The following is an 18,359-nucleotide window of genomic DNA, read 5'->3' as shown; positions in this document are numbered from 1 at the left end:
AGTCCAGCTGGGACAGGGCTCTGAACAACCTGATCTGGTGAAAGATGTCCCTGCTCATGGCGGGGTTTGGATGAGATGAGCACTGCAGAGCTCTTCCCATCCAAACCATTCCAGGACTGCATGGGCAGAAGGGGCTGCTCAGTGCACTCCATCCACTGCCTTGACTCCTCATGGTCTCTGCTGGACCCCACATCCCACAGCCAAACCCAGCCCCTTCTCTGCCTTTCCTCCCCCTGCCCCAGGGGCTGGCACAGCCAGGGGGGCACAGGTGACCTTTGGGCTTTGCAGGGCTCAGGCACAAGGGCCGTGGCAGAGTCAGGGCTGAGGTCACACTCTGTGGGCTGGGGCAGAGCCCAGCCAGAAATGAGCCCTGAGGCAGCAGCTCTGCAGTGCTGGCCACCAGGCCGGCTTGCCAAGGGAGGCTTCTGGCCATGCCCTGCAAGCAGCTGCTGCTGCCAAGGTGCCTTTGGTGCCTCAGGCTCTCCCTGGCACAGCTCCCAGCACGGCACTCTGCCCTTGCGCCCGAGGCCTTCCCTGTGCTGGGGCTGGCCTGGGGCTTTTCCTGCAGCAGGACCTGCCCTGCTCCTGGCACAGGAAAGGCAGTTCCTGCTGGAGCAGGAGGCTCTGCCTGCAATGGGCTCAAACCAGTCCCGCAAGGCCCTGTTTGCAAAACCCCAGTGGGAAATGAAGGAGGGGCGTCACGCTGCCGTTGGGGTGAATAATGCTGAAACCAGCCTGACTCCTCCATCCCAAAGTTCTACATCCCCAGAGGGAGATGAAGCTGTGGCAGGGCTGGAAAAATCCCCAGAGAAAGGAACAACCAAGTGACACCACTGAGAGCTCCTGCAGAGCTGCTGAGCTGGCCCAGCCTGGGCACATCTGACTGACAGGGCAGCACTTCAGACTAGAAAAGCCCCATCCAAATTTTAATGGCAGCGTCTCCTGGCATTTCCCTTCTTGGAGGCTGTGGAGATTCCTCCCTGCAGTGGGGACACCCCTCAAGGTCACTGCTCCAGGCTGAGCCAGAGATTTGCCCATGGTGGTTGGTCGGGGGCAGTGACATCAATCTCTGCTTAAGAACTGGTTTTTGTTTAATACAATTGCTTCAAAATTGCTTCCTGTTTCAGCCTGAGTGTCCCTGCAAGAACTGGGCATATTTCAGGCAGTTCCAGAAGCTCAGGGATCTCATTTCATGAGGAATCTGGGATGCAAATGGCCTTGTAAGAAGGACAAAAGCAGAAGCAATGGACTAGAAATAATTAGAAGAAACTACCCTTCTTCCAGACAAAGTCCACCAAGTCATTCCCTGCATTTCTCCTTTTCAAATTCTTTCCGTCACCTACTCTCAGAGGTCCAGCCTGTTCTGGTGCTTATCATGAACTGACTGTGCTCTTGATTTATACCAGCACTGGAGATGTAGAATCACCCAAACTGAACACAGAAACAAACTCCCTCTGTCCCATTTTCATGTTCTAGATCACTTTCCAGGTGTCCATGGAGATGTGGGAATGATTATCACACAACTCTCCATTTCTGGCTGCAGGCTCTGGAGATTCCTTCTCTGCATTCAGTCAGGCTTGTATTCCCTAACAAGTCCTGGTTCCACCTCCTGTTTCCCAAGGCTGGAACAGTCACAATGAAAACCTCACCAATGGCACAACTCCCCAGCTCACCAGGAAAAGAAAGGACAAGCTGTCAAGTTCTCCAAACCTTTGTCCTGCTCTGCTGCAAGTCCTGCTGCACACCCGCTGTGGAAAGCCAAGAGAAGCTGCAGGTGGTGGCACATCTTGTGACAAGAGCTCAACCTGGTTCTCCAGGAAAGGTTCTTGAGAAGAGCAAACAGGACTGTGGAGAAGATTCCTGGAAAACTGAAACAGCTTTCCAGAAGTGAAATGAAAATTGAAAGAAACAGTCCAAGATGTTTTCCTCTATTTATTTCTCTGCTCCCTTTCTCCATCTTGCACTACTTCTCCATCCCATTAATTCCAAATGCATCTCACCTCTAAGATCAGTGACTTAGCGAGTTCTAGACACTCTAAAGTACCATGAGCCACACAGTTTGCCTTTCAGTATTCACTGGAAAGCAACGCTGGAGCCATAAGTGCAGGGCCAGGACCAGGGAATCCTTCAGCCAGGGAATGTGCCCCGATAGGGTTTGATCCTCAGCAGGGACAATACACAGCAGCGACCGAGGAGATACCTCTGCCCCCGTGCAGGAGTCCAGACTCTGGGTCTGGGCTGAACACTGCAAAGTTCCCGTGTTTGGACAGGCTCAGGGGCTGCCCCCGGGGAGTGGGGGGCTGGGCGTGGGGGTGAGCGGGCAACGGAAAAACGGACACGGGGACAAACGGCCCCGGAGCTTCAGTTGCAGCAGCAGCAGCGGCGGCGGCAGCAGCAGCAGCAGCGGCAGCAGTGATTTTGTTGACTTCCGATTCTTACTCCTCTCCCTCTCCTTCTCCCGCTGTCCCGCACCGTCTCCCGCTGTCCCGCACCGTTTCCCGCTCTCCCTTTCCCGCTGTCCCCTCCTCTCCCAGTCTCCCTCTCCCCATTCCCGGCCGGGCCATGCCCCCGGCCCGCCCCCGGCTCCGGGCGGGGCTGCCCCATCCCCGCCCCCGGCCGTCCCGCCGGGGTCTCGCCTCCGCCCGGCTCTGGCCGTGCTGGCGGTGGCGCTTCTGGGCGGGCATCGGTGCCTGCGCCTGGGGCAGCATCGCCTCGCTCTGGCTCCGCCTGGCCCGAGCCTGGCCCCGGCCCCGGCTCCTCCCGGGCCCCGCGGAGGACACACGCGGCGCGGCCGCTGCCGCCGCCTCCGCTGCGGCTTCCCCGGCCCGAGCTCCGCCGCTCGGCGGCGCGGCCGCCGCCCCCGAGCCGCCGCTGTCCCGTTGCCGGGAGCGAACGCCTGGGGAGGGCCGGCCCGGGGCGGTCGGGGAGCGCTCGGGGGCCGCACCTGGCCCCGGGCCGAGCGCTGACAGCCGCGTCCCGCCCGCAGGGAAGGCGCAGCAGGGCCTGAAGGAGCGGTACCGGCTGGGTTCGCTGCTGGGCAGCGGCGGCTTCGGCAGCGTCTTCGCGGCCACGCGGCTCTCGGACGGCGCCCCGGTGAGCGGCGGGGCGGCGGCGGGCGGAGGAGGAGGAGGAGGAGGAGGAGGAGGGGGAGGAGGAGGGATAGAAGGAGAAGGGAGAGGGGGAGAGGGGGGAGGAGCAGGAGGAGGAGGAGGAGGAGGATGAGGATGGGGCTGGAGCTGGGGCTGGGGCTGGGGCTGGGCATGGCGGGCTGCGAGCTCAGCCCGCTGCTGCTCTTGGCTTGCAGGTGGCCATCAAAAGGGTGCCAAGGAACCGCGTCCGGCACTGGGGCGAGCTGGTGAGTGAGCGGGGCCAGCGGCAGAAGCCGGGCCGTGCCGGGCGGGGATGAGCTGAGGCCCGGCAGGGTGGGAGCCACCAGGACGCCTCGAGGGAGAGCGGGCGTGGGGCCAGCGCAGGGCGCAGAGCATCCCGGGCTGGGTGAGGAGTTCCTGACCCCTGGCACGGCATCAGCCCCACTGACAGCATCGTGCTCCTCCTGCAGCCCGACGGCACCAGCGCACCCCTGGAGATCGTGCTGCTGGACAAGGTGTCCACTGGCTTCCCCGGTGTCATCCAGCTGCTGGAGTGGCTTCAGCTCCCCAAATACATCTTGATCGTGCTGGAACGCCCGAAGCGGTCTCAGGACCTGCATCATTTCATTCGGGCACGGGGGTTCCTGTCCGAGGAGGTGGCACGGGATCTGTTCCGCCAGGTGCTGGAGGCCGTGCAGCACTGCACCAGCTGTGGGGTCCTGCACAGGGACATCAAACCAGGGAACATCCTGGTTGACCTGGCCACCGGGCAGGCCAAATTGATTGACTTTGGCTGTGGCACCTACCTGCAAGACACAGCCTACACTCGCTTTGCAGGTGAGCCCACGCAGGGGTGTGCTCTCGGTCCTGGCATCTCATGGCCCAACATCTCACAGCCCAAGCTGGCTGTGGCAGCGGGGATTCTCCCTTTTGCTGCCCTTCATGGCACTGAGATTTCAGCTGAGTTGCATTTGAGCAGGGCTGGGTGGGGAGCCAGCTTCCAGCCCTGCTGGCAGCCTTTGCCCACCACTCTGGGCAGGACTGGGGCTGGGTCTGGGGCAGCCAGCCCAACAAAAACATGGGTGGGTGGGGGTAGCAGAGAGGGGGGCCGTAACCTGTGTCCCAGCCAGTTTGGTGTGCAGGTGACAAAGGGCTTGGACTGCTCCACTCACCTGGTTTGTTTTGGATTCATGATGTTTTTTGGGCAGTGCAGGCAGGGAGGATGAAGGCATGGTTTTCCCAAGCACTGGGTGGGTTTTTCCTCCTCATGGTTGGGCCTTGCCAGGACTTCTGCTGCCCTCTTCCAACCCCAGTGGCTTCTTTTCCAACCCCGAGTCTGTACACAAGTCCCAGGTGCTGGCGAGAGGGCAGCGGTCACCCCGTGTGCCACTGGGGCAGCCCCCACACGCCCAGGGATGCTGGGGCCAGGCTCTGGGAGCAGCAGCATCCCCCTGATGAACCCCATCTGTATTCCACAGGAACACCGTCATACAGCCCCCCGGAATGGATCCACTTTGGATTTTACTATGGCAAGCCAGCTACCATCTGGTCCCTGGGCATCCTGCTACACCAGATGGTCTGTGGGGAGCACCCTTTCAGGAGGAGCCAGAACATCAGCTGGGACCATCAGCTCTCACTGCCAGGACGGCTCTCTCAAGGTGGATCCTCATCTCTGGCCACGGGGGCAATGCCAGTGCTGGGAGACAGCAGCAGCTCGTGAGCATCCTGCTCTGGCAGCTGCTGAGGAGGTGGCACATGTCCTGCTCTCCTGCTCTCCTCCAAAACAGGGAATTGATGGGGAAGTTTAGGCCCAGCTCTGAGCACATCCAGCATGGCCTGGGCACGGGAATAGTGGGGCAAAGCCAACAGGAGCCTTCTCCAGCTGACCGGCGGGTTCTGGTTTCTCTGCCCAGAGTGCCAAGATGTGATCAGGCGGTGTTTATCCATGCTGCACTCGGACAGGCCCTCGTTAGAAGAGCTGTTCTGTGATCCCTGGCTGCAGGATATTGATCGGCCCTAGAAAAAGGGAGAGAGCCACAGGCACACTTTGATGCAAGGCCCTGGTAAGTTGCAGCTCCACACATGCCTTGGCAATCAGAAGCAAAGGAACCCAAACATTTTGTCCTGCGTGTGTCACTGCCCAGGGGTCATCAGATGGGGACACGCAGCCCTTGTGCTGGAGCTGAGCTGCTCTGCCCAGCACTGGTGGCCGCCATCTGAGCTGGTTTTGCTTGTCCTGGTTCCCTGACAGCTCTGGGCCCTGGGCAGAACCCAGACAGCCTGGGCTCACCCCCAGGGAAGGAGAAGGAGCCCCTGGAGAAGCTGTACCAGGTGGGGCTGCTGCTGCTGCTGGGGACAGCGAGAACGACATCAATGATGACAACCTCTTCCTCCACCTGGCCACCGGCAGCTGAGGATGATGGACTTCGATTCTGGCACCTTCTCCAAAGCCAGGCTCCACAGGAAATTTGCAGGTGAGTCTACACACAGGGGAATGCTCCCAGATTTGGGCATTGCACAGCCTGGCCAGGAACCAAAGGTTCCCCCTTTGCTGGGGTGGATGCAGCTGATCCTTCAGTCGGCTGCCAGGCTGCTTTTGGCAGGGCTGGGGGATGGGCTGGGGCGGTGATGAAATGGGAGTGGGCTCCTGGCCCTGCCAACAGCCCCCAGCACCCACCGTGCCCCGGGCTGGGGCTGGGGCAGCCAGCCCGACACAAACAAACCCCCATGGTGGGAGCAGAGGTGGGACTCCAGAACCTGTGCAGGGGCTGCTTTGCTCTGCTGGCAAGGAAGGGCTTGGGCTGCTCCACTGCCCCTGTTTGCTTTGGGATCACCGTTATTTTGGGGGGCAGTGCAGGGGGGAAGGGAGAAAACCTGGGCTTCCCTCACCTGTGGGTGGGTTTTTCCCTGGCATGCAGGGGTTGGGCCTTCCTCAAGTCCCTGACAGTAATATGATTTTTGACCTTTTTTCTTGTTCCCCTCTGTAATCTATTTTCAATAATTTGTTGTGTGTTTTTCTAGAGGAACCATTCTAGCTGGGGTCCAGTCTGGATCAGGAAGTGCTTGGGGGCAGCTGTGAGCGTGGATGGGCCATGCCCTTGGAGAGGGCTGAGGACATCGTTTGGGACCAGCTTTTCTTCCAGCGGAGGATGGCGTCAGGTGGGTCCCGTCTGCTTGGCATGGTGGGATCAGAGCTTTGGGGAGATGGCAGCGAGCACAGGAGCATCCTGCTCTGGGCAGCTGCTGAGGGCTGGATGTGCCGTGGCTGGCTGCAGGCTGGGCACATGTCCTGCCCTCCTGCTCTGCTCCCACAGGCAGCAGGGATGGGCAGCTCTGGGCACAGCTCTGGGCACGGCCAGCATGGCCTGGGCACCGCGGGCGGCTGGGACAAGGGGACAGGAGCCTTCAGCTGACGGGCGCTTTCTGGTTTCTCTCCTTGCAGCCGGGCTCTGCAGGTGCTGAGGCTGCTCTGGGCTCTGCCAGGGCTCTGCTGGAGCTCAGCACCGGGCCGCAATCAGCCAAAGAAGAAATGGGGTGACCTGCAGCACAGACCTGCTGGAGCATTTCAGCAACACAGCTCAAGGTTGCAGAGTGTACGCCTCCCAGGGAAAACATGACACCACCCCAAAATAAACTTGTTCAATAGCTTCTGAAATGAAATCAGTCTGGGATGATCCCAAATGACATTTTGCAGCTTGCTCAAGCTGTATCTCGGCCCTTCTCTGAACTGTTCTCTCCCCCACCTTCCTTGTACTTCCCAACTGCTCCCTCTTTTCCCCCACTGAGTTCCCAGCCCATGGCAGTCCCCATCACACTGTTGCCTTCCTTGATGCCCCTCACCACAAGGAAGGCTGAGCCCCAGGCTTAGGGACTCATCCTGTCACTGGCTGAGGAGCAGCAATGTCTCAGAGGTCCAGTGGGATTTTAGTGTCATTCAGAGCTGCTCTCCAGCCCTCAGCTCTCCTCACTGCTGAGTTCCCACTCCCTTGTCCTCGTCCTTGCAGCAGGATGAGCTCTGTGAATCCCCTTGAGCCTCCCCACTCTTCCCAGCCCACGCACCCACCTCAGTTAGGCTGAAGCTGCAGCTTCTCTGTCTCCTGTGGCACACCAGTCCAGTCCCCTGTGCGGGGAGCCCCAGCCCCAGAGCACAGTACTCAGCAGTGCAGTCCGGGCTGGAGCAGCTGCCCTGCAGCCCTGGCTTGGCTCTTTGTGGCAAGGGAATGCTCGCTGTTTGCAGCTGTCCCTGCAGGATGGCCCCAGGGCAGAGCCCAGCCAGGCTCCCACTGCAGCCCCTGGAGCTTGGGGCAGACAGTGGTCCCAGAGCTGAGGTTCACGGGGAGCACCCAGAGCTGTGGCTTGCAGTCAGTGTTGGCAGATGTTGTGTTCTCATCTCCTGCAGCCTGTGGGGAAAGCCACCTGTGCTGCAAGGCCTGTGTGTGCCAGGCCTGTGTGTGCCAGGCCTGTGTGTGCCAGGGGCTCTTGGATGTCTCTGTACCCATGGACAGAAGGCTCTGTGTGTGCCAGGGGCTCTTGGATGTCTCTGTACCCATGGACAGAAGGCTCTGTGTGTGCCAGGGGCTCTTGGATGTCTCTGTACCCATGGACAGAAGGCTCTGTGTGTGCCAGGGGCTCTTGGATGTCTCTGTACCCATGGACAGAAGGCTCTGTGTGTTCCAGGGGCTCTTGGATGTCTCTGTACCCATGGACAGAAGGCTCTGTGTGTGCCAGGGGCTCTTGGATGTCTCTGTGCCCATGGACAGAAGGCTCTGTGTGTGCCAGGGGCTCTTGGATGTCTCTGTACCCATGGACAGAAGGCTCTGTGTGTGCCAGGGGCTCTTGGATGTCTCTGTATCCATGGACAGAAGGCTCTGTGTGTGCCAGGGGCTCTTGGATGTCTCTGTACCCATGGACAGAGGACTCTGAGTGTGCCAGGGTTTCCATAATGTCTCTGTGCGCATGGGTATGAAATAGCATGGAAATAGCATGAAAGTGTCAGTCCCGTTGCTTGCACGCTCCTTCCTTTCTATACAAGACGCATCCATGCACACCCCCATGTACAGATACATTAAAACATCAGGGAGGGACAGAGATTTCCCACAGAGCTCTAACTTTGGCATAACTCACCTTTTAGCCGGTGGCCAGGTGATTTTTTTCCCCAGCTCTGTGTGAGAAGGTGTCAAGGAGCTGAAGGAGCAGCATTTAGAAGCAATTTCAGGATTTCTAGGCAGGAAGTGGAGCTGACAACCACCCACGTAACTCGCCGTATTCATCAGGATGTGCTGCTGGTTCTTTGGGAATATGGCCCAATGGAGACACGAGCCTTGGAAAAATCCCAGCTCTCTGTGGGTTTGTGCAAAGGGGGAGCAGCAGAAACACTTTGTGTCTGCTTTGGGTACACAAGGCCCAAGGAGCTGCGGTGGCAGAGGGTGACCTGGGCTGGTGGCAGGTGAAGTCCTGGTTCATGACATCCCAGAGTGGCACAGGACAAAGCTCCAAGCACTCCCAACCCCACTGATGAAGTCTTTGTGATGCTGCACATCCTATAGGAAAAGCTGCTGTCACACAATGCACTGGGATTTGTAAGTTTCATTTTCAATACTTTAGGTCCAAGTTTCAAACTGCAATATTTTTGTACTCAAGACACAGTTGTGCACAATCCATCTCTCATCCTCCTATTGCTTCAACTCCAATTAAAAAAAAAATATTGGAAACAAAACCCAAAGTCTTTAAAATGGATGCTGATGTCAGTCCGTAAGATGGATCCAGGCATCAGAACATGCACAAATTAAATGAGTTCTCCTTTTAAAAAGATCAGTTATCTCTTAATCCAAAGTTCAAGAAGATTTCACTTCACATTTGTTTCTTTTTTTTCTCTTTCCTATTTTTCTCATTTTTCTTTTCCTTTTTCTTTTTAAGAAGATAACACATTCTGAAAAAGAAATGTTCAGCAAAATGAGAAACATTTCTGATAAACAATGAAAATATTTACTCCTCTGTTTGCTTTTCTCTGGATACCCTGATGTAAAAAATCTAGCAGATATGAGCAGAGGTGTAAAGTGTTTGCTTTGGACTAAGCTGGAGTTCAGCACTGCTGACATCCTGATCCAGCCAAGAGTTGCAGAATTCTTTTGCACATCTCGAGCCATATGTTTGCAGGCACAGCACCTGCAGAGCTGAAACACCAGTGCACGTGAATAACTCTGTTACTCCCTTCCAGATGGAAAAGGCTGCTGTGCCCAGGCAGCTCCAAGGGCAGAGAAAGGAGGGTCTCGACCCCGGGATCTGTGCCAGTCCCACAGTCCTGGGCAGCAGCCACCGAGCCCTGGGGGAGCAGAGGGCACAGCAAGAGGGACAAAAGCAGGCAAGGTCAGAGACTGGAGAGAGCCAGACCCGGCAGCAGGAACAGCTGCTCCATTGCACTCTTGGAGAAAGCTCTTGGCTGGTTCAAAGCTCTGAAAGGCGTGCAGGGCTGAGAGGAGGCCACCCCAAACACTGCTCCTGTTTCCACAGCCTCCCCTCTCCGTGTCCCAGAAGGAATTGGATGGACTGTGTTCTTCTCCCCGAGTCGTCCGGTTCAGCACGAGCAGCTGAGCACCAGGAGCTGAAGGAGCTGAAGCCTCAGGCCTCAAGAGCTGGGCCTGAGGAGACTTTCTGAGCAAATGAATGCTGCTAACATGGACCTGGCTGAATGCAGCAGATGGAATCATGGAATCACAGAATCCTTTCTGTTGGAAAAGACCTCTGAGCTCATCCAGTCCAGCCGGTCACCCAGCAGTGTCGAGCCCAGCACTAAACCACGTCCCTGAAGTGCCAAGGCCTGGACAACAGCCCTGAGTGAGGCCCTGAGCCAAAGGTGGCCTCTGGATGAACCTTCCAACCAAAGGTTATCTTTGTATCTGCTCACTAATGAAATATGCATGGTCATTAGCGCTGTGATAGATGTATCCACTCATTAGTGAAACATGGATTGACCTTTCTGTGTTTAGAAGCCAGACAAGGCCATGAAATCTGACATCTGGCCTTGTCTGGGGCTGAATGGGCAAAGTCACCTCCCTTGGTTCCTCTTGGGCCCTGGCCAGGCTTTGGGAGGAACCCAGGAGGAGGATGAAACCAGATGTTCCCGCACCAGCAGCGCTGTCAGTTTGTTCATTCAGCACTGCCAGAGCTGGGCCCTCTCCCAGCGAGGCTGGAGCCCCACCTGCGGCTGGAGGCACCTGCAGGAATTCCCAGTGTCCAGGAGTGGCTCTGCAGCCCTTGGCTGTGACAGCTTCCCCAGCTGCTGTGTGGATCTGGGGCATGGTAAAGCCTGAGGGTAACTGCTGCTGGATCTTTCTTAATCACTGCTGCAATCTTTGGTGCTGCTGGCTGGGTGCATTGCTGAGCTGCTCCTTTTGTGATTCTTTGCTGCTTTGAGCTACAGTCAATGACACTGAGTCCTTCAGTTGGTGTCTGTGTCTTTGGTGCTGACCCTGCCCACTGGGGAAACAAAACTGGCACTGTCTGGCCAGATCACAACAAAATGTCACTTTTTAAATGTAAATGTGAGGAATCAGTCCCATCAGAAATTCCCAGATGGGAAGCCCTTCCCTGGAGTTCCCTGGCTCTGGAGTGGGCTGAGGTCAGAGCACTGGTGTCAGCAGTGGGGCACTCTGTTAAAAGAGGCTGAACCCCTGGTTGTCTTCAAATGCATCCAAAAATTGCATGTGGAAGAAGGAAAAGAATTGTGGGTTTGGGAATATGTGGGTGAAGTTTGTAAATGGCACATTGGAAACAGCACCAACAGAAGGAAGAATTGCTTTTGGAATGCTCCCACATGAAGGGACAGAGGAAGGTTAAAACTTGAGCTGAGGTTCATTTGTGCAAGTGAAATATAATACTATTATTATCATCATAATAACAGTTATATAAAAATAGAACATTATTATACATTTTTTTTCAGATAGAATTTAAAATTGATAATGTGAAATAAGGCTGACAATGCTAATATGTCACCTTTGGCTGCTCACTGTGACACTGAATACCCTACAGAAAAGGACTGGCCAAGACCCAAATGTCACAATAGAACTTTGTGAATTGTGTATAATGAATAAAGGAGGAAGGGATGATGTAGAAACCCAGGACACCGGGAGGATTTCTCTGTCTGCTCTGGGGTGTCCTGACCCCCAGGGGAGCACTGACTTTGACCCTCATTCATGGAGAAAACTTCCAAAGCCTCAAGGTAAACTAGAAACCACAAAAGTGTGAAATAGATTGTAGAGATTGTAGAGAGGAGTTTAGTATGTCACATGGGTAAGAAATTTAAGCTTTAGGATTTTTAGTATGTTATAGATGGATTCAAGATTGTTATAAATGAATGCTCCAATTTATTAATTAAAGAAAATTTATTAAATTGTCCAAATATAAATTTAGAGAATAACAACGAAAAGCCACTATCAAAAAAAGGTCATTGCCGAGCCCGGGATCGGCGCTGGGTGAGACACAGGTTTGACCACTACAGCATAGGGTCCCCTATGTTCACCCCGACTGTTCTGTCCAAGTGATTTATAGATGGTTTTTCTTGCCTGAGGCAAAGTCTCTTTCTTCTTTTCTGGGCTGCACCTATTCATGTGGAGTTCCTTCACTGTGGCAAGTTGAACAGAACCCGTCCGATCGATCGTGCTCCTGGAGTTCGGTATTCAGATGTATCTCCCTGATGGTTCTGGTTATCTCACTCTCAACTACTTATAGCGTGTTTCTCGTTGGGCGTTCCAAACATGTACATGTCACTTAGGGCATGTAAGTGGTGCCATTGTGTTCAGCTGGAGAAGATATACAGAAGTTTATTACATACAACAACTTGCAGAGTAAAATCTCGGACACTTTGGTATATATGGGATTTGACGCAGAAAAAGGGAATTAGAGAAAGAGAATTGGCTCATAAAATGAGAAAAAGACGAGAATGGAGATGCGTGAGGGAAAGAGAATGAAGAGAGAAACAAAAAGATTAGCATATAGAATAGCATGGTAGGTTAGTGAACAAATTTTGGAATAGCAACAGCAAACCGTTTTACCAGCTCAAATGTGCAGCTACCAATAAAACAAAAGCAGCCAGCAAAGCAGTTCAGTAATGTTTTACTTTCTAAATGTCCAGAAGGATTCAGCAAATCAATACAAACATTCTGAAATACCTTGGCTGATGCTGGAGAATAGGAGGGGAACAGAAGCCCGGTGTTTTAAAAATTCTGCACTGGGACATTGAGCAGTCACTGTGGTGGTGAGATGGTTTCTCCTTGAAGCTGATGAGGGACAAAGCAAACCTCCAGCCAGCCACCCTGCTGAGAGCTTGGCAGTAAAGAGCCTGCAGCCAAGTAGGTGCTTTTCATCAGAAGAATTCAAAATAGTGTGCCAATATCCAAACCTGACCACTGATTGGTTTGACCCAACTTCCTGAAAAAGTTCATTTCCATGTCAAACCACGACAGATATGTAAAATGTAACATAAGATACTTGAAAAATGATGAATGCCAAAGGATCTGAGTATTAGATCTTTCCTCAAAGAGAATCCTTTTTGCTAACATCTACATGCCAGGAGCTGTAGTGTAGCACCAGGGAGAAAAAGGAACCCACCAGTGCTGAAAAGCACCCATCTCAGAGCCGGCCACGTCCATTCGTTTGCAAATTAGGTCCTCTTCTCCCTGCTGCCAGCTGCGGGTTTGAAATACTGTGAAGCAACCTTCCCGTCCTTGGTGGGGTGCTTAAAAAAACTTACAGAATATTTCTTACCAATATAACATATTTCATAAATCTATTTCTCACAAGCACGAATTATCTAAAATACACATAACAATTCCATGAGTCTATCTGCTGCATTCAGCCAGGTCCATGTTAGCAGCATTCATTTGCTCACAAAGTCTCCTCAGGCCCAGCTCTTGTGGCCTGAGGCTTCAGCTCCTTCAGCTCCTGGTGCTCAGCTGCTCGTGCTGAACCGGACGACTCGGGGAGAAGAACGCAGTCCATCCAATTCCTTCTGGGACACGGAGAGGGGAGGCTGTGGAAACAGGAGCAGTGTTTGGTGTGGCCTCCTCTCTGCCCTGCACGCCTTTCAGCGCTTTGAACCAGCCAGGAGCTTTCTCCAAGAGTGCAATGGAGCAGCTGTTCCTGCTGCCGGGTCTGGCTCTCTCCAGTCTCTGACCTTGCCTGCTTTTGTCCCTCTTGCTGTGCCCTCTGCTCCCCCAGGGCTCGGTGGCTGCTGCCCAGGACTGTGGGACTGGCACGGATCCAGGGGTCGAAACCCTCCTTTCTCTGCCCTTGGAGCTGCCTGGGTACAGCTGCCTTTTCCATCTGGAAGCTCCCCATGGACAGGGAGTCCCCAGCTCTGTTCCTTGCACAACCTCCAGGAGCCCAGGGCTGCCATCTCAAGTCCCTGCTGGCCCTGGGGGCTCCCAGGTGGGCACAAGTGGGGCAGCAGAGCCAGCAGGGAGCCTGCGAGTCTCTTCCAGCTCTGTCTGCTCAGAGTTTGGGCCTTGGAGCCTCAGGTGGCCAAAGGCAGCTGCTGCTGGTCCCTCTGTGTGCCCGTGTTTAGCAGTGCTGCTCCATCCGTCTGTGCCCAGCAACGGGGAAAAGCCTCAGCCCTGCAGGGCCAGGAGCTGCCGGGCTCTGCCTGAGCAGCTCAGCCAGAGGGAAGGGAGCTGCTCCCCACGGGAACCAGGAGCAAAGGGCTGGAGCACCTCGTTCTGGGGCAGAGCCCAAATTCTGTGAGGGAGTAACAGAGTTATTCACGTGCACTGGTGTGTCAGCTCTGCAGGTGCTGTGCCTGCAAACACATGGCTCGAGATGTGCAAAAGAATTCTGCAGCTCTTGGCTGGAGCAGGATGTCAGCAGTGCTGAACTCCAGCTTAGTCCAAAGCAAACACTTGACACCTCTGCTCATATCTGCTAGATTTTTTACATCGGGGTATCCAGAGAAAAGTAAACAGAGGAGTAAATATTTTCATTGTTTATCAGAAATGTATCTCATTTTGCTGTACATTTCTTTTTCAGAATGTGTTATCTTCTTAAAAAAAGAAAGGAAAAGAAAAATGAGAAAAATATGAAAAACAAGAAACAAATGTGTAGTGAAAATATTCTGTAACTTTGGATTAAGAAGTAACTGATCTTTTTAAAGGGAGAACTCATTTACTTTGTGCATGTTCTGATGGCCTGGATCCATCTTACGGACTGACATCAGCATCCATTTTAAAGACTTTGGGTTTTGTTTCCAATATTAAGATTTTTTTTTAATTGGAGTTGAAGCAATAGGAGGATGAGAGATGGATTGTGCACAACTGTTTCTTGAGGGCAAAAATATTGCAGTTTGAAACTTGGACCTAAAGTATTGAAAATGAAACTTACAAATCCCAGTGCGTTGTGTGACAGCAGCTTTTCCTATAGGATGTGCAGCATCACAAAGACTTCATCAGTGGGGTTGGGAGGGCTTGGAGCTTTGTCCTGTGCCACTCTGGGATGTCATGAACCAGGACTTCACCTGCCACCAGCCCAGGTCACCCTCTGCCACTGCAGCTCCTTGGGCCTTGTGTCCCCAAAGCAGACACAAAGTGTTTCTGCTGCTCCCCCGTTGCACAAACCCACAGAGAGCTGGGATTTTTCCAAGGCTCGTGTCTCCATTGGGCCATATTCCCAAAGAACCAGCAGCACATCCTGATGAATACGGCGAGTTACGTGGATGGTTGTCAGCTCCACTTCCTGCCTAGAAATCCTGAAACTGCTTCTAAATGCTGCTCCTTCAGCTCCTGGACACCTTCTCACACAGAGCTGGGAAAAAAATCCCCTGGCCACCGGCTAAAAGGTGAGTTATGCCAAAGTTAGAGCTCTGTGGGAAATCTCTCTCCCTCCCTGATGTTTTAATGTATCTGTACATGGGGGTGTGCATGGATGCGTCGTGTATACAAAGGAAGGAGCGTGCAAGCAACAGGACTGACACTTTCAGTGTCCATGCTATTTCATACCCATGGGCACAGAGACACTATGGAAACCCTGGCACAGACAGAGCCTTCTGTCCATGGATACAGAGACATCCAAGAGCCCCTGGCACACACAGAGCCTTCTGTCCATGGGTACAGAGACATCCAAGAGCCCCTGGCACACACAGAGCCTTCTGTCCATGGGTACAGAGACATCCAAGAGCCCCTGGCACACACAGGCCTGGCACACACAGGCCTGGCAGCACAGGTGGCTTTCCCCACAGGCTGCAGGAGATGAGAACACAACATTTGCCAACACTGACTGCAAGCCACAGCTCTGGGTGCTCCCCGTGAACCTCAGCTCTGGGACCACTGTCTGCCCCAAGCTTCAGGGGCTGCAGTGGGAGCCTGGCTGGGCTCTGCCCTGGGGCCATCCTGCAGGGACAGCTGCAAACAGGGAGCATTCCCTTGCCACAAACAGCCAAGCCAGGGCTGCAGGGCAGCTGCTCCAGCCCGGAGTGCACTGCTGAGTGCTGTGCTCTGGGGCTGGGGCTCCCCGCACAGGGGACTGGATTGGTGTGCCAGAGGAGACTGGGAAGCTGCAGCTTCAGCCTAACTGAGGTGGGTGCGTGCGCTGGGAAGAGTGGGGAGGCTCAAGGGGATTCACAGAGCTCATCCTGCTGCAAGGGCAAGAAAAATGGGAGTGGGAACTCAGCAGTGAGGAGAGCTGAGGGCTGGAGAGCAGCTCTGAATGACACTAAAATCCCACTGCACCTCTGAGACATTGCTGCTCCTCAGCCAGTGACAGGATGAGTCCCTAAGCCTGGGGCGCAGCCTTCCTCGTGGTGAGGGGCATCAAGGAAGGCAACAGTGTGGTGGAGACTGCCATGGGCTGGGAACTCACTGGGGGAAAAGAGGGAGCAGTTGGGAAGTAAAAGGCAGGTGGAGGACAGAACTGTTCAGAGAAAGATTGAGCTACAGCTTGAGCAGGCTGCAAAATGTCATTTGGGGTCATCCCAGATTGATTTCATTTCAGAAGCTATTGAACAAGTTTATTTTGGGGTGGTGTCATGTTTTCCCTGGGAGGTGTACACTCTGCACACTTGAGCTGTGTTGCTGAAATGCTCCAGCAGGTCTGTGCTGCAGGTCACCCCATTTCTTCTTTGGCTGATTGCGGCCCGGTGCTGAGCTCCAGCAGAGCCCTGGCAGAGCCCAGAGCAGCCTCAGCACCCACAGAGCCCAGCTGCAAGGAGAGAAACCAGAAAGCGCCCGTCAGCTGAAGGCTCCTGTCCCCTTGTCCCAGCCGCCCGTGGTGCCCAGGCCATGCTGGCCGTGCCCAGAGCTGTGCCCAGAGCTGCCCATCCCTGCTGCCTTTGGGAGCAGAGCAGGAGGGCAGGACATGCGCCCAGCCTGCAGCCGGCCACGGCACACCCAGCCCTCAGCAGCTGCCCAGAGCAGGATGCTCCTGTGCTCGCTGCCATCTCCCCAAAGCTCTGATCCCACCATGCCAAGCAGACGGGACCCACCTGACGCCATCCTCCGCTGGAAGAAATGTTGGTCCCAAATGATGTCCTCAGCCTTCTCCAAGGGCACGGCCCATCCACGCCACAGCTGCTCCCAAGCACTTCCCCATCCAGACTGGACCCCAGCTAGAACGCTTCCTCTAGAAAAACACACAATAAATTATTGAAAATAGATTACAGACAAAAAGGGGAACAAGAAAAAAGGTCAAAAATCATATTACTGTCAGGGACTTGAGGAAGGCCCAACCCTGCATGCCAGGGAAAAACCCACCCACAGGTGAGGGAAGCCCAGGCTTTCTCCCTTCCTCCCTGCACTGCCCCCCAAAATAACGGTGATCCCAAAGCAAACAGGGGCAATGGAGCAGCCCAAGCCCTTCCTTGCCTGCAGAGCAAAGCAGCCCCTGCACAGGTTCTGGAGTCCCACCTCTGCTCCCACCATGGGGGTTTGTTTGTGTCGGGCTGGCTGCCCCAGCCCCAGCCCGGGGCACGGTGGGTGCTGGGGGCTGTTGGCAGGGCCAGGAGCCCACTCCCATTTCATCACCACCCCAGCCCATCCCCCAGCCCTGCCAAAAGCAGCCTGGCAGCCGACTGAAGGATCAGCTGCATCCACCCCAGCAAAAGGGGAACCTTTGGTTCCTGGCCAGGCTGTGCAATGCCCAAATCTGGGAGCATCCCCCTGCATGTGGACTCACCTGCAAATTCCCTGTGGAGCCTGGCTTTGGAGAAGGTGCCAGAATCGAAGTCCATCATCCTCAGCTGCCGGTGACCAGGTGGAGGAAGAGGTTGTCATCCTTGATGTCATCCTCACTGTCCCCAGCAGCAGCAGCCCCACCTGGTACAGCTTCTCCAGGGGCTCCTTCTCCTTCCCTGGGGCCAGAACAGGCTGTCAGGGTTCTGCCCAGGGCCCAGAGCTGTCAGGGAACCAGGACAAGCAAAACCAGCTCAGATGGCAGCCACCAGTGCTGGGCAGAGCAGCTCAGCTCCAGCACAAGGGCTGCGTGTCCCCATCTGATGACCCCTGGGCAGTGACACACGCAGGACAAAATGTCTGGGTTCCTTTGCTTCTGATTGCCAAGGCATGTGTGGAGCTGCAACTTACCAGGGCCTTGCATCAAAGTGTGCCTGTGGCTCTCTCCCTTCTTCTAGGGCCGATCAATATCCTGCAGCCAGGGATCACAGAACAGCTCTTCTAACGAGGGTCTGTCCGAGTGCAGCATGGATAAACAGCGCCTGATCACATCTTGGCACTCTGGGCAGAGAAACCAGAACCCGCCGGTCAGCTGGAGAAGGCTCCTGTTGGCTTTGCCCCACTATTCCCGTGCCCAGGCCATGCTGGATGTGCTCAGAGCTGGGCCTAAACTTCCCCATCAATTCCCTGTTTTGGAGGAGAGCAGGAGAGCGGGACATGTGCCACCTCCTCAGCAGCTGCCAGAGCGGGATGCTCACGAGCTGCTGCTGTCTCCCAGCACTGGCATTGCCCCCGTGGCCAGAGATGAGGATCCACCTTGAGAGAGCCGTTGTGGCAGCGAGAGCTGATGGTCCCAGCTGATGTTCTGGCTCCTCCTGAAAGGGTGCTCCCCGCAGACCATCTGGTGCAGCAGGATGCCCAGGGACCAGATGGTAGCTGGCTTGCCGTAGTAAAATCGAAAGTGGGTCCATTCTGGGGGCCTGTATGACCGTGTTCCTGTGGAATACAGATGGGGTTCATCAGGGGGATGCTGCTGCTCCCAGAACCTGGCCCCAGCATCCCTGGGCGTGTGGGGGCTGCCCCAGTGGCACACGGGGTGACCCGCTGCCCTCTCGCCAGC

General features: G+C 55.0%; 1 long non-coding RNA gene across 1 annotated transcript; it reads right to left on the bottom strand.

Annotated features, from left to right (window-relative positions):
• Nucleotides 1-16,764: 16,764 nt before the first annotated feature.
• On the bottom strand, nucleotides 16,765-18,333 carry LOC137467901 (uncharacterized). Its single transcript, XR_010995652.1, has 3 exons — nucleotides 18,056-18,333; nucleotides 17,651-17,800; nucleotides 16,765-17,418 (listed from the first exon to the last, which is right to left on the bottom strand). It is a non-coding gene; the product is annotated as an uncharacterized lncRNA (long non-coding RNA).
• Nucleotides 18,334-18,359: the final 26 nt, after the last annotated feature.

The sequence above is a fragment of the Anomalospiza imberbis genome, unplaced genomic scaffold (genome assembly GCF_031753505.1).
Source record: "Anomalospiza imberbis isolate Cuckoo-Finch-1a 21T00152 unplaced genomic scaffold, ASM3175350v1 scaffold_86, whole genome shotgun sequence".
Lineage (NCBI taxonomy): Eukaryota > Metazoa > Chordata > Aves > Passeriformes > Viduidae > Anomalospiza > Anomalospiza imberbis.
Note: the sequence above shows the minus strand (reverse complement) of the source record. Positions and strands in the feature narration are given on the sequence as shown.